The 15,528-nt window shown below is 43.2% G+C and overlaps 1 protein-coding gene and 1 non-coding gene across 2 annotated transcripts in view; both read right to left on the bottom strand.

The window, feature by feature from the left end:
* CPNE4 (copine 4) overlaps window positions 1-15,528 on the bottom strand; it is a 672,331-nt gene that overhangs the window by 656,247 nt on the left and 556 nt on the right. Inside the window, exon 3 of the mRNA XM_042956642.1 lies at window positions 6,469-6,606. The gene's annotated coding sequence lies outside the window, so the exon portion shown is untranslated. The remainder of the gene's footprint in view (window positions 1-6,468; window positions 6,607-15,528) is intronic.
* Window positions 15,155-15,226, bottom strand: TRNAC-GCA. The gene has a single exon. It is a non-coding gene; the product is annotated as a tRNA-Cys (tRNA).

Raw genomic sequence — 15,528 nt, 5'->3', positions numbered from 1 at the left:
CCTTCAGGGGGCCTCTATGGGCCATTCGGCGGCTCTCTGCTGCCCTCTCCTGGCAACTTGTGGCATTATGTCAGCTCGTTCAAGGAACTCCGCCAGTTGCCTTAACTCTTTAAATTCGAGTAAAACCCTATGGATTTGGCGTGCCTGGTAACAAATGGTCACTTAGTATCTATCACATGAGATAATTTTTACATTTCGTTACTGTTTATTTTGCAGTTACTTGCCTATCTCACGTTCAGGCACACAATCGGCTAGCCCTACCTTTATTAGATGCTGACAGATCCAAAAGGCTCTCCGAAAAAACCAACTATCTATACAAGACTTTTTTTTCTTTTATATGTATATAAAAGAAAATTGGAAATGTTACTATATGTGAGGCACTGAAGTTTTAGGCAAGTCATTATACTGCTCTCTTTTTCTGATTTGTCATCCACATGATCACAGAGTTAGGTCTGATATATACAATGGTAATTCTCAAAGATTCATTTCTGTAAGACTTGCAAGGTCAGCCAGTTAAAAATTAAAATTTCTAGATCTCACCCTTAAACACTCTAATTTTCCAGGTGGGGCCGAAAGATCTATGTGTTTAACTAGCACCAAGCAATTCTAAAGCAAATGGCCCATGAAAAACACTGGTCTACTAGCCTGATTCTATTTTTATTTATTCTATTCCTTGATTCAGACAAAACCACACACTCTAAAGCATAGAAATAGAATACCAGCCTAACAAAGACCTAGGGTAAAAACAAACTTCCATGAATAGGCATCTTTTATAAGGACCATAATCACGATTCTCTACTTGCTATGTGATGATTGTGGGGCCCAAAATATGCCTAACACCAGCATCTGATGTAAGAGACAGTGTTGTAATTTAATAACTCTCTTCCATAATTTATCACTCTGGACCCTGCAGCACACAGAGATGATGAATACCCGAGTCAGCAAATATTTTAGTGCCAAGGAGACAAGTAACTGCTATTTAGAGGGCACTGTGGTGTCCTTCCTTAGGACTGGAGACATGAACTCAGAGAGGTTTTGTTTTGTTTTGTTGTTTTTTAATTGTGGTTATTTGCTTACCCAAATGAATACATATCAGAATAACTGGGCTCCCTAATATTGTTAAAGCAAACACCATAGAGAAAGGTATCTCCACCAGCTCCCACAGCTGCTGAAAATGTAGTTTCCCCGCATTTCCAGTGGAACGCTTGGTGGTAGAGATTCTCTAACACATACATGCATTGGAATCTCAGGGGCTCTTGTGAAAATGCAGATTCTGTTTCAGCAGGTCTAGCACAGAGCCCAGAGCCCGGGAGTCCGCAGTTTTACCAGGCTCCTAGGGATTCCAATGCTGTTGGTCTACAGACTGAGTAGGAAGGCTTTCCTCAGGGCTCTGCTCTGGAGGAAGGCTGCCTGCCTTGTGCCCCAGGTGTTACCACTTTAGGAGTGACTCTGGGCAAGTCAACTTTGAGCATTAGTTTTTTTTTCACGTGTCAAAAGCACCTCCCTCAAAGGTAATTGTGAGAGGGGCACCTGGGTGACTCAGCTGGTTTAAGCATCTGACTCTTAATTTCGGCTCAGGCCATGATCTCATGGTTCGTGAGTTTAAGCCCCACATCGGGCTCTGCGCTGACAATGCAGAGCCTGCTTGAGATTCTCTCTCTCCCTCTCTCTCTCTGTCCCTCCTCTGCTCGCTCGCTCTCTCAAAAAAATAAATAAATAAATAAATTTTTAAAAAGAGTAAAGTGTGAGAATTAGAGGAGGAAGGCCTGTAAAGCATGTGGTACATGGTACATGGAGACCTTCCAATCCACATTCGTCTTCACTGCTGCTTGACAACATGGCTTCATGGAGCACCTGCGGCCATGGTCATCACAGTTCTCAGACATTGTTCCCATCCTTCCTGGATCATCTTCCCCCCTGCCTCTACATTCTTCACTGCCCCACACTATGCGACAGGAGGTGAGGTGAGGGGGTGGAAAAGACATCTGAAGATGGAAGAAGGAACCAGGAGTCCAGGAATGCAGCTCTAGAAGCCAGAAAGGATAAGAGACAGATTCTCCCCTATAACCTTCAGAGAGAGCGTGGCCTTCCAGCACATGCTTTGAGCCCAGTGAAGCTGACTTTGGACTCCTAATAATACAAATTATTATTGAACTGGCTCTTCACTGTAGTTTTCCTATTTTATCAGGGCCCCAACCAGGAATGTTCCCTTCCTTCTCATCCTACTAGAATGCAAATTCCCCAAGGACAACGATCCTGTGTAACTGTATCTCTACCAGCCACAATAGTGCCTGGCACATAGTAGATACTCAATACACAGTGGGTGAATGAATGGCCTATAGATGTGTCCTCACCAGTCCCTCTATCGAGGACCTGGAGCACAGCCCCTGAGGTTCAACATTGCTTTAGTTGACCCAAAACTCCATACTACCAATGCAACTGGATTCTAAGAAATGAATACAGTCAAACTGCTTCCAATTAGCCACAGACAAAACAGCACAGAGGAAAGGTGTGCTTTTGCTTTGGTGAAATTGTCAAACATTTCTGGACATAAGAGTCTCCATTGGAAGCTTTGTTTTCCTTCCCAGCTAATAAACTCCTGAACTGGGCCAGAAGCGGCAATTGGTTTACAAGCGGTTGCTCATAAAATTTCAACAGAGCAACTGGCTAGTTTGGATCCTATGAGGGCAGTAAAGTTAACTAGTACATACCAGAGACAGTTTTGTTTGATAGCACCAATATAATTGGTGCTTCAATTGATGAAGTTTTGGGGTGATGGTGGGGTGGTCTAGAGCCTACGACCAAGAAAGAATTCTTGAAGACATCGTTGGTGAAAAAGGGTGATGTTATTAAAGCACGGGGACAGGACCCGTGGGCAGGAAAAGCTGCACTGGGGTTGTGATGGGTAACTCATTATATACCCTCAGGTTGGGATAGAGGATAGGGCAGGGATAGAGTTAGGGGTCAGGGATAGAGTTAAGTCTCTAAGGTATTTTGGAAGCAAGGTTTCCAGCTGTTGCTTGAGGGGCTAGCTGTTGCTAGGGAAATGCCACTCGTTATTACCGTTTAATAAAACCTTAGTTATGAGACCCTTCAGAGATATATTGGGAGGTTATAAGCTTGAAGTATGATTGCAAGCATTTATTTTGGGGCAGTTGAGATAAAGGAAGTAGACTTACAAGATCCTCAAGGTTGGGATAATGTTAAGCTGAGGTTCTCTTTTGCTCCTAGCAAAGTGTCATCATCGAGGCAGATGAGCTCCTAGAGGGATGTCACTCTGCTGGTCTCAAGGACTTGTCAATGGGCTGTAGGCAGTAAGGGAATTTAATTTTTCATTTGCCTTAGTTTCCCACATGATCATGGCCAAGCACTTAAACCTTTTTCCTTTGTTCTTGGGTAGCCAGGAGTGTTGGAGGAATATCACACATATTCCACCTGGGTGGGGGGCGGGGGAGGGGGGTGGGCTGCCAGCCTGTGTTTTGCCCTCAGCTTGCCCCAAGCTCCCTCATCAGTAATCAATAAGATAGCAATGAAAAGCAGCTCAACTGGTCAGCACCAGATTCGCAGGGGTTTTTCCCTTCTCTTCTTTATCTAAATTATGGAATTACCCTTTCTTTCTTTTCATAAAAACCCCTTGATTTCCCCACGGAAGTAGCACATGTTTCTGGTTACTCCAGGATCTGTGCTCCCCAAAGGGTAATTCTGAGACCCCGAATAAAGGCCTTTGTTCTTTTTCAGTTTTGTCTCCTCTTCTCCATTGACACTCTTAAAAGCAGCCAAGTCATCACCGGAAAGGGAGAAGGAATGACCGTTTGTTGATCACAGATGAGGAGACTAAATCTGAGAGGTTAAGTAACCTGCCCAAGGTTTTTTCTTCAGGGTTGAGTAACCAGAAAGTTTTTACTAACCCCAGTGGTTCTGAGGGTGTGCTCCCAGGACTACCAGTAACTCATCCCCTGGAACACACAGAAATGGCAAATTCTCTGTCCCCACCCTAGACCTACAGAACCAGAGATTCAGGGGGTGGGCTCTGCGTCTGTGTTTTTAACAAGCCCTCCAGGGGACCCCGTGCACACTGCAGTGTGACATCCTCAGTCCTCAGCCATGCTCCTCTCAGCATCTTCAAATCTACTCCTGGGAATATTTAAAATGTTAAATCAGAGGAGCTAATGCTTGCCCTAAAAAAGTATAGACTTGCATGGTGCATAAAGTTAGCAATAAAGAGAGAAAAGATCAGTACTTGTCACAGGAAGGAAGTTTGAGAGAAAGCCAAAACATGATAACCCTCACCCCCACCCTACCTCCCACCCATCATGGTCCATGGACCCCACAGCACAAAGCAGACCAGATCCCTGAGGCCTGAATAGGCCACCAGAGTGAGGGAAATTCTTGAACTATAGGGATGCTCTGAGGAGGAAAATGAAGCAATATTATCTCATGAAGGAAGAGAGCCAGTATTTTGTATTTACTATTTTACATGAAGGGAAACAAAGGTGAAAAATGGAATCTTGGCAATATTAAACAGATCAGATACACAGTTAAGGACAGGAAAGGGAATATAAAATTTAAAAAGAAACATATCTAAGGGTGACATGAAGTTTAGGATTTTCTTTAAAATACTACTACAAAATAAGGGGCGCCTGGGCGGCTCAGTTGGTTAAGCATCTGACTTCGGCTCAGGGCATGATCTCACAGTTCGTGGGTTCAAGCTCCACATCAGCTTCTGTGCTGACAGTTCAGAGCCTGGAGCCTGCTTCAGATTCTGTGTGTGTCTCTCTCTCTGCCCCTCCCTTGCTCGTGCTCTGTCTCTGTCTCTCAAAAATAAATAAATGTTAAAAAATTTTTTTAAATACTACTGCAAAATAAAGGGGTGAAGCAGTGTAGATGAAACAAGACTGGCAACAAGTCAATGGCTCTTCAGAGTAATGGAAGTTCATTGTAATTCTCTCCACTTTTGCATGTATTTGAGAATTTCCCAGGACTCAGAAAGAATATGTGAACATTTCAGCCCGCTAAAGGCATGTGCTGAAACAGGGAAGAGGCTAGAAGCTGCAGGAACTTATAGGCAACGACTCCATGGTTTTGATCTCAAGATACGAGCCGGAGTCAGTTTCACTCATAGGTTCCAGAATGCTAGCAAGAAAACCCATCGACCCTAGAAAAGAAAAATCCCCAGGGGCGCCTGGGTGGCTCAGTCGGTTGAGCGTCTGACTTCAGCTCAGGTCATGATCTCATAATCTATGGGTTGGAGCCCCGCGTCGGGCTCTGTGCTGACAGCTCAGAGCCTGGAGCCTGCTTCAGACTCTGGGTCTCCCTCTCTCTCTGCCCTCTCCTGCTCAGGCTGTCTCTGTCTCCTAAAAATAAGTAAACATTAAAAAAGAAAAGAAAAATCACCATATTCATACTAAAAATTTACTTATTATTTATCTAAAATTCAAATTCAACTGAGCGTCCTGGATTTTTATTTGCTAAGTCTGGCAACTCTAACAGTATTGCATTATCTAACCAAAATGTGATCACCAAAGGTTGGTCCAAGTGTATTTTCTATCTCAATCCCTGTCACTGTCCTCTCTTTACTGCTCATCCTCTATTTCTCCCCTTCCTTTCCAATACATTTTCCCCCGTTTTTTCCTTCCTGGTGTCTTTATCGTATGGTTAATTTCCTCCATAGTACAACCACTTCACTCACAGAAATCCATGGAACATTTTCTCAAAATGATGCCAGTTGGGGATAAACCTAGATTCAAAACAAATCAAGTTAACAGCTCCCTTGTCTTGGCATTTTCTGAATTAACTGCATTTCTTTCCAGTACTAGAAACCCAAAATTCAAGAATTTAAGAAGATCCAGGAAGAAAAGCGAGAGAACAGAAAGGAGAGAGCCAGTATGGTCCTGAATCTCACCCCCCTACCACAGACAGGGATATTTTTAGTCTAGTCTGTTACACCTAAGAAGTGAATCTAGAAAATTGGTCATATTTAAAAAGAAAAGACAAGTTTTATTTTGCAGAAGAGAAGTTTTAAAAACCAAAACAAAACACAAAAGGGCAGGAGACTCAAGAGGAAAAGATAATGCATAGAACTCTTCTGCTGACATTTTGTAAAAACAAAGGATTTCACAAGAGTTCTAATTAGTCTTCAACCCCCATAGGTGGTGGATGGCATGACTTATTACCATATATTTACAAGGAGAGAAACAGTCTCAGCAGGGTGGGGAGGACTAACTGGGATTCTGGAGTTAAGGTTAAGTATGTGAGAAACCCAGCTTTGGGTATGAAGAACACGCAGGCCTCACTGGACCTCCAATCACTGGAGGCTCCTGGTGTCAGGATGCATTCCTGAGGAATCTTTTGTTTGCAGGTGACAGAAAACAAGACTGGCAGTGAATTTTCTGCATCTCATGACTGAAAACCCCAGGAGTTGTCTAGCAAGTCAGGCATCCCTTGCTCCAGGAGCTAAAACTACCTTACCAGGTCCTGGCCTTTTTCTCTCCATTTCTCAGCTTCCACTTCCTCTGTACTAGCAGCTCTGTCCTCAGGGTTTATTACTCCTTATGGTTTTTAGTTGGCGAAAAAGCTCCATCTTTTGCATACTTTCAGGTTCAAGGCCTGCAAGAAGTAAACAGAAAAAAAAGGAGCCCTTTCCTAAAAGAATCAGAAACAGTCCCTTCGAGAAGCACTCACTGTGCTTGGGTTGTGACTCCATTTCCTAACCAATCACTATAGAGCAAGAAATGCAACTGAAGGATTGGCTTAGGACCCTGGCCGAGAATGGGCCACCAAATAGCACATAGCCAGAAACAGGGTAAATTCCTCAAGTGGCTGCATCCTGCCTTGCGATCAAATCCCTGGATTCAACCGATCTTTCTCAGGGGTCAACCTACCTCCTGTGAATGAGAAGAAGCCTTTTAGGGATCCCTTCAGAAGAGTCTGTGCCCATGGATATCAGCTCCTGCCCCTCAGAACAAGACTCAGAAGTGAGGTCGGGGCGCCTGGGTGGCTCAGTCGGTTAAGCGGCCGACTTCGGCTCAGGTCATGATCTCGCGGTCTGTGAGTTCAAGCTCACGCGTCGGGCTCTGTGCTGACAGCTCAGAGCCTGGAGCCTGTTTCAGATTCTGTGTCTCCCTCTCTCTCTGACCCTCCCCCGTTCATGCTCTGTCTCTCTCTGTCTCAAAAATAAATAAACGTTAAAAAAAATTTTTTTTTTAAAGAAGTGAGGCAGCATGAGAACGAGAAGGGAAAAGCCAGTGACATCAAGGATGGATAGATCCAAAGCATGCCATGCGTATTCTTCAAACCCAGGCTGCCATATACTACAAGGAGCTCTGAGCAAGAGCTAGATGGAAAACAAAATGGCATGAGGTAAAATCCAGAGGCTACATAAGAGATCCTGGTTATGTTGCTGATACTGAGAGGCCAAACTGAGCTATGGGATGAGCTTTTCAATTCCCCGAGAAGAGAACCTGTAGGTTACCTGAGGGTCACCTGTGGCTGCCATGGAAATATGGGTAAGACCCACAGTCTTTCTTTATCATCTCCTCAGTTCCCTTTCTATAATTTGATTCTGACTGGCCATACCCAAGTGTGAATCCAATGAATAGATGTAATAACTATGTATTGTTTTGAGTCCATCCAAGATCTAGTTCCCTCTTTTTTTCTGGTAAAAGCATCCATTTTTTTTTAAAATAGATAACCATCCACTCTCAACCTTCGTGTGGTTTGGATGGGGAAGAACCAACTCCCCAACTCTAGAAACAGTCAAATTATGATAGGAAAAGGGATAGGGAAAGGTAAGATAAAATAGGCAGCGAGGGAAAAATGAGGACCTGAGGACCTGAGGTCCCTGGGTGGGGAAAAACGCATATTTTAAAACAATGCTGGGAGTATCTGACCAGAAACTAACCCCCTCAAGCATAAAGTTCCTCTTAAGAATGTGACAGACACTATCTACTCTCCCTCAGGTTCCTCTCAGGAATTTGGCAATCAAAATACCTAACTAAAATAAGTAAACCATAAAACTTGTGTTATGTGAGGGACAGTATGACCATGGTCTGACTCCTCACACAAGGGAATCGAGCCAATCAGAAGTCAACAACCCAGGACCTAGAGTTGTCCAGCCAATAAGGGTAGGACCTAAGAAGGATCAAGGGGGAAGGGAAGGGTGGGGGCATGACCAGACCTTATAAAACAAAGTCCCTTACCTATTGTCCCCAGCATTCACTTTCAAAAGCCCCCTCTCTGTGAAGAGAGCTTTCATACTGTTCTTTCTTTCTGATCTTATATACTCTAATAAACTTTTGCTCGCTGCTCATTTTATTATGTCCACCTCTTTATTCTTTGAAGCAGTGAGACAACAAATCCTGGGTATTGAGGTAAAGAATCCTGCAACAAAATCAGAGAATTCCGTGGCCATTGCCACATGAATGGTGAAGAAACAGGCCATTGAGACTTAATCACAGGACTGGAAACACTAGAAAACTTCCTTTCATCCTGGGGTGGCTAAGCCAGAAGGAAGTACATCTGGTCAACTGGACACCACTTGGAGAATCATTCTGAGAATAATGTGAACACAGAAAAAGGCAGATCCAAGAAAAAGAGAGAAACAGACTTCTGGTAACATGATCCAGGAACGTGGATCCAGCCATGTCTGAAGCCAAATATGAAAGCTAGATATTTTCCATTTAAATTCTTGTTTTGCTAAAACCAGTCTGAGTTGGTTTCTGTTGTGTACAACAAAAAGACATCCAACCAGGACCACTGCTAGCTCACAAGCACGGATGTGAAAATTAGCCCTGAGGGCTTCATGCTGAGCAAATCAATGGCATGTCTGTCTGTGCACATTGGAAACAAGCTCCCTTTCCTCTAGGCACACAGAGTCCAAATTAACTCAGCTAGTGGAGTGTGAGCCAGATTTCAGCCGCAACTCACCCTCTCAGATGAGCAGTTTTGCATTCTCTTCTAACTGCATATATTTATACGGCAGCTCTGTGCCTGGTTAACATACAAAAAGTTGGAACTTAGCTCAAGTTAATAACTCACCAAGTTAGACACAGGCAATTAGGACATAACCAATACATCAGTTAGCAATCACAAGGTAAGTGTTCAATAAATGACTGAAACTTGTCATTATAAAGAGATAAGACCCCTTGGATAGTGACATCAACCTGGATTGAGTATCAGAAATACATAGAAAGGGCTCTCTGTCTAGTGGCTAGTTAGGACACCTGGCCAAAGACAAAGGTGAGCATCTAGACTCTGCCAGAACGGGCCAACAGAGCAGATCATCTTAAGAATTGAGTGGTATGTGAAGGGGTGCCTGGGTGGCTCAGTTGGTTAAGCAACCAACATCTGCTCAGCTCATGATCTCACAGCTTGTGAGTTCGAGCCCCACCTTGGGCTGTGTGCTGACAGCTCAGAGCCTGGAGCCTGCTTCAGTTTCTGTGTCTCCCTCTCTCTCTCTCTGTTCCTCTCCCGCTCGCACTCTCTCTCTCTCTCAAAAATAAATAAACGTTAAAAAAATTAAAAAAAAAAAAGAATTGAGTGGTATGTGGAAGGGAGCTTTCCCCAAAGATGGACTCTGTGGTTATAAAATATGCCCCCAAATTTTTGAGACTCCTCCCATCAGAAAGTAAAGCCGGTTCCCCTCCCCTTGAATGTGAACTACTCATAGTGATTTGTTTCTAACAAATAAAATGTGACAGAAATGATGGTTTATGATTTCAGGGACTAGATCTTAAAAAGCATGCCTTACTCTCTCTTGGAGCCTGGGGCAGCACTGAAACTGAACATCGGGCTAGTAAGGGCTGATCCTCCTGCAGGGGCAAAACCTGGTGGAAATATCAGCTTCCTAATCAAGCTCCAGACAGAATGAGGTCCCAGGGGCTAAACTGCACCAGGATAAGTTGTCTGGAGCTGCCAGACACAGGGATAAAGGGAGGGGTAGAAATCACACCCAATGGCAGATCTAAGGTCCTAGTATAATGCAAAAGATGAGAGATTAAACTCAGAGCTGAAAAGGAGTGTATAATTGAGACAGCACACACAGTAACATCTCAGGGTGAAAGCTGGAAGAGGAGGAAGCTGAATCAAGCAGAACCCCCTGAGCTGGCCATGGGAGGAGGTGCTGGGCAAGCCAGGTTAAAGCCTTAAATAAGACTAGTGGTTTTAAACCTTAATGTGCAAGAGTAGCTTTCTAAAACATAAATTACCAGGCCCCACTCCCAGAGATTCTGATTCTAATGTCAAAGGAGGGACCTGATAATCTGCATTTCTAACTAGTTCCCAAGGTGCTGCTGCTCTCCTTGGAGAATGGCTACACTAGGCAGAAGGGCTGGAATTATGCACAGCTTCGGGTCCAAGTCTGAGCTGCAGCAGGAAGAACGTGGGGAGGAGATATCTTCGAGCAGAGAGACATTCATGTTCCCTGAATCTAATTAGGTATCTGTATGTCCCAACCCTATGTCCCCTTGATATTCCTTTTTTTTTTAATTTTTTTAATGTTTATTTTATTTTTGAGAGAAAGAGACAGGATGTGAGCAGGGGAGGGGTAGAGAGACAGGGAGACACAGAATCTGAAGCAGACTCTAGGCTCCAAGCTGTCAGCACAGAGCCTGATGCAGGGCTTGAACCCACGAACCGGGAGACCATAACCGGAGGTGAAGTCTGACGTTCAGCAGACCAAGCCACCCCGGCGCCCCTCCTTGATATTTCTTAAGTCCCACCCTCTGCTCTGTGCTGCTCCTTTCACCACTGAAAATGAACCCACTGTGAAGTAATTGCTATCATTTATTGAGCAGTCACTATGGATTCATTAACATTATACCACTCTGACATCAAACTTAGCAAGAGGAATACTATTATTAACTCCAATGTACAAAATGAAAAGAACCCAGAACTTACAGAGGTTGGTTAACTGGCCCCAAATCATTCAAGGGACTGGAATAAAACTTTAGAAGTCATCCTAACTGTCTAACAGTGAGAGAGGTATACCCCTTTGGAAGCAGGAAGCCCAAATTTCCACAAAGTGAAACAAAACCCATCAGGCAGCAAAGTACCACGGAATGAGCTTTTGCTGTCATTATTTTTCAAAGAGAAATGAGACAGAGATGGTACCTTGCTTAATGAAAGCTTGGATGCAATTCATTTCCTTTCAAAGTAGAACATAATCGAGATGTTTTTGATATTTTCCTAAGAACTCCTGCTATAGGGCAACCTTCAAAAACCACCAAATAGAAGTCAGGGGAAATCTGTGTTGACTATTTCCTTCTTATCATGTGCACAAATGACTGATCTGTATCTCATTTATTTACGACTCTCACCCCAGGAGACAAAGCCTGTCCAACTGTGTTTGGCACTGGGTTAATTACAGTTGGATAGGAAAGTTGGAAACTGAAATGCCCAACATATCATTTATATAATCCATACAATAAATACCAAGCAGCATTTACACTCTTATATTTTAGATAAGTTTTGGAATATTGAACATCACATACGGAATATATTATTAAATGAAAAAGATCAGTTTATAAGAGTTTTTTTTTTTAATTATGTCTTAGGCTGATGTCCCGATTTGGGCTCTCATGGCAGCAAAATTCAGGAATTCTAATTCAAATAGCATATTTGGGAGGTGACTACAGGATACACTGGTAGAGGAGAGGGGAAGTGAGACAGGACAAGGGAAGCAGCCAACAAAGGTTGTTTTGTCATACAAGTTAACGCTGTGGGCAGCCCAGCTTAGTGCCATTGAGAACTCTGGAGCCGAGGTGGTTGGCATCATGGCTGAGCTATCCCACGGGAGGGGTAAGGAATCTGGGTTATTTAAACAGCAACCTCTGCCAGCTGTTATTGGAAGGTGCTCCCAGGGGCCATTCATTCTCTGGCACTTCCAGCTTGCCTCAAACAGGTGTAGAATGGGCTCTGGCTGCCAAGAAAGAAAGAAAGAACGAACGAACTCAGGGGAAGAGATGCAGATGTTGGCAGCTGGAATCACGCAGAGATGGTATCTTGTTTAATGAAAGCCTGGATGCAATTCATTTCTATCGCCTTGTGGTAAAGGGTGAAGGGAAAACTGGAAAACCATCCTGACTGCCTGCATTATCTCGATACCCCAGAACCTAGAGCTAGAGGCAAAAGCTTACCTGCTATTAGTTTTTCACAAAGCGCGACCCCCAGGGAGGAGGGAGGTAAAAGGGGGAGCGAGGCAGAGAAAGGTTAGGTCAGTGCAAAGGTGCGTTTCCAAGCTGGTCATCATTTGTTAACAAGTGCAATTGATTGTTTGATCCCATAAAGCTGTCTTCCAGAGGGCATATGAGCTACAGCATCCCAGGACACTCTGTCCCAAGGAAGGGAGAAGAAGACTTAGCCCTCAACTTCTGTATCTTGTTGGCGAAAGGTTTTCCTCATGCTGCATTAGCTCCTCAACATTTCCAGGTTCTGTAGGTGGGGGCACCAATGGGGTCTCATGGCCTCTCATAACTCAAAAGCAAGAGGGAAGCCAAGAGTGGGAAGCCAAGAGTAGGAAGCCAGAGGCAGCCATCATTGATAAAGTCAATGCACACTTGCCACTGCAATGGCAGCCAGGGTAGAGAAGCTGGCCAAGGACCTCAGGAACAGTGAAGGACAAGAGGATCTGAGATGTTGCCTAAGACATGCCTGATATGTTTGGTTATGTTTATGTGTACATACATAAAACATACACACACATGTCCCATCACATTTAACAGACAACAGTTAACAAAAGATAGTGGTAGAGATGCAACCCAATTTTATTCCCTCCTATAAACTTTGATATATGTTTAAAGTTTTATACAGTAAATATATTTTGATTTTATAATGGGTAAAGGTCATGTGGCCAATTTTAGAAAGGGAGGTAGAGTAGTAGACATTTATTTTCCAAAATAAAATAAATCAGCAAAACAAACAAACAAACAAAAAAGATAGTATTCTATGTTTTACTTGATGGGCATACACAAAGTTGTCTTCTTCAACAAAAGTTTGAATCTTTTAAGGGATTATTTAGAAGGCAGCAATAAGTTAGTTTTTTTTTTTTTAATACTTTTATTTATTTTTGAGACAGAGACAGAGCATGAGCAGGGGAGGGGAAGAGAGAGAGGGAGACACAGAATCGGAAGCAGGCTCCAGGCTCTGAGCTGTCAGCAGAGAGTCCGACGCAGGGCTCAAACTCATGGACTGTGAGATCATGACCTGAGCCAAAGTCAGACGCTTAACCTACTGAGCCACCCAAGTTGCCCCAAGTTGTTTTTTTCTTAAATATGAGAGGTATAATTCTTGCCTTATAATTGAATCAGTTTCCAAATAACTTAACAATAAACCTTGTTTATCTTGTATCAGTCATTTATTCATTCACTCAATTAGCCAAAAGTTGTTATTCATCAAATACCTTGTGAGCCCTTACCATGGGCAAGGTACTTACCAGTCGCTGGTGATAACAAGAAGAATCAAAAAGAATTGAGTAGGTAAGATCAGTTATGGCAGTGAAAGTTAGTACTCACTAACTATCCAAATGCTTTCTTCTCTTTCCTGGCCTCCACTGCAATGACACTGGGGACATAAGACTAGGTCTGTCCGATGAACTGTGAGCTGAAGTGAGGCATGTCACTCCAGGGCTAAGGCAGCTGGGAACTTATGTGACTCCTCTAACTCTCTCTACCCCTGCAGCAATGACTCTGGAGGCCCCATTGTGCTAGATGGACATAGTTGCCAGAGGCTGAAGGACCACCACACCCACTTCAGATCTTGCATCAATAAGATACAAATCTTTGTTGTATTAAGCTCTTGAGATTTCAGGGTTGACACCACACTATTGCCAAAGTTAGTCTGACTAATACACAGACCTATAAACAATTACAATATGCCATGTAATAATATTAAAAAGAGGTAAATTCGATGTGCTATTGAAACAAGCAAAAAAGGTAAATTAACAAAGCTAGAGTTGCCATTTATACTTCCAGTACTAAGTCACAGTACCCCCATGAAGGAATAGGTTTCCCCATGGCCCGGACTGAGTGCAGACTTTTTTTCTTGTTCTGACATCCACAAAACAACAGACAATCTTATGGGTTATTGTTTAAACCTAGTAAACATACCAGAGAAGCACATCCAAATACATGAACACCAAAATCCAAAGAGACCCACCATGTGATATGCTTCCTTCTGTGTGGTATCTCACTTCAGAAGGTATATCCTCACAAGCTTCAGACCTTGTACTCTTAGCATCTTACAATGTAGCAGACTCCTAAATGTTTGCAGTGCTTTTCTTCCACCCCTAGTAAGACAGGAAGATAAGGGCCTATGACCATGACCTTTGTGATATTTTTCCCCCAAATCTAGAACTTTGGCCTAATCATGAGAAAACATGACACAAACCCAAAGTGAGGGGCATTCTACAAAATATCTGACCGGGACTTTTCAAAAGTGTTAAGATGACAAAACAAACAAACAAACAACAACTCAAGGAAAAACTGAGTAACTGTCAGAAAAGGAAACTAAGGGGGCATTATGACTCCAGGCAGCATGGCATCCTGGACTGAATCCTGCCACAGGAAAAAAGACAGTAACAGAAAAATTGGTGACATCTGAATGATGTCTATGGTTTGGCTAATAGTGTTGCACCAATGTTTATTTCACAGTTTTGATAAATGTGGCATGGTTATGCAAGATGTTAACACTAGGGGAAGCTGAGTGAAGGGTATATGGGACATCTCTGTAGTATCTTCACAACTCTTCTGTAAATCCTAATTATTAAAAGGTTGAAAGTTTGAAGAAAGGAGGTTAGAAAGGGTCTGGCGAATAAGATCGAATACACAGAAAGGAAAAAACAAAGGTCCACGTGAGAAGATGCAGGTATGCGTATGTGTATGTATGTCTGTCTGTTGGTGGGTCTGTGTGATGGTGTGTGGGTCAGGATGTGTGCATGTCGGGGGACATCTGGTGTGTGGGGTGTGTGTATATGCCTCTGGACGTATGGCTGTGTTTATGTGAATTTATATGCACACAGCTTTACTGCGAGGGAATTAACAAGCCAAGATACTTATGTGAGAGTGAGCACATCCTTAAATTTGGAGCCCTAGGCACCTTGCTTTCCTCACTCTACAGCCAGTATTTTAATGAAGCTGCCAAGAAGAGCAAAAGAACACCGAGGGGGCACCTGGATTTGAACCAGGGACCTCTTGATCTGCAGTCAAATGCTCTACCACTGAGCTATACCCCCTGACAGTAACAAGCTTCACATAAATACTTATTTCACTTTTATGAGTTACATCATACTTCATAAATACCTTTTATGGCTCAGATTCTTCCTGGACTTAAATTCATCTTCAATTCCCTTCCAGCCACACCAGCGCCTACTTTTCCCAGAGCATATATACTCATTCTCTTCCCAGCACCTCAAGCTGAGTATAATTCTCCATATAATTCTCCAGTTTTTAAAACACACTACCAACTGCCTAAAAATCTCTGGGTACATCGTGAATGTTTCTCCCCCCACCCCCACATCAACGAATGTTTTAAGTT

Source organism: Panthera tigris, chromosome C2, assembly GCF_018350195.1.
Source record: "Panthera tigris isolate Pti1 chromosome C2, P.tigris_Pti1_mat1.1, whole genome shotgun sequence".
Classification (NCBI taxonomy): domain Eukaryota; kingdom Metazoa; phylum Chordata; class Mammalia; order Carnivora; family Felidae; genus Panthera; species Panthera tigris.
The sequence above is the reverse complement of the archived record's forward strand: the minus strand, read 5'-3'. Positions and strand labels throughout refer to the sequence as shown.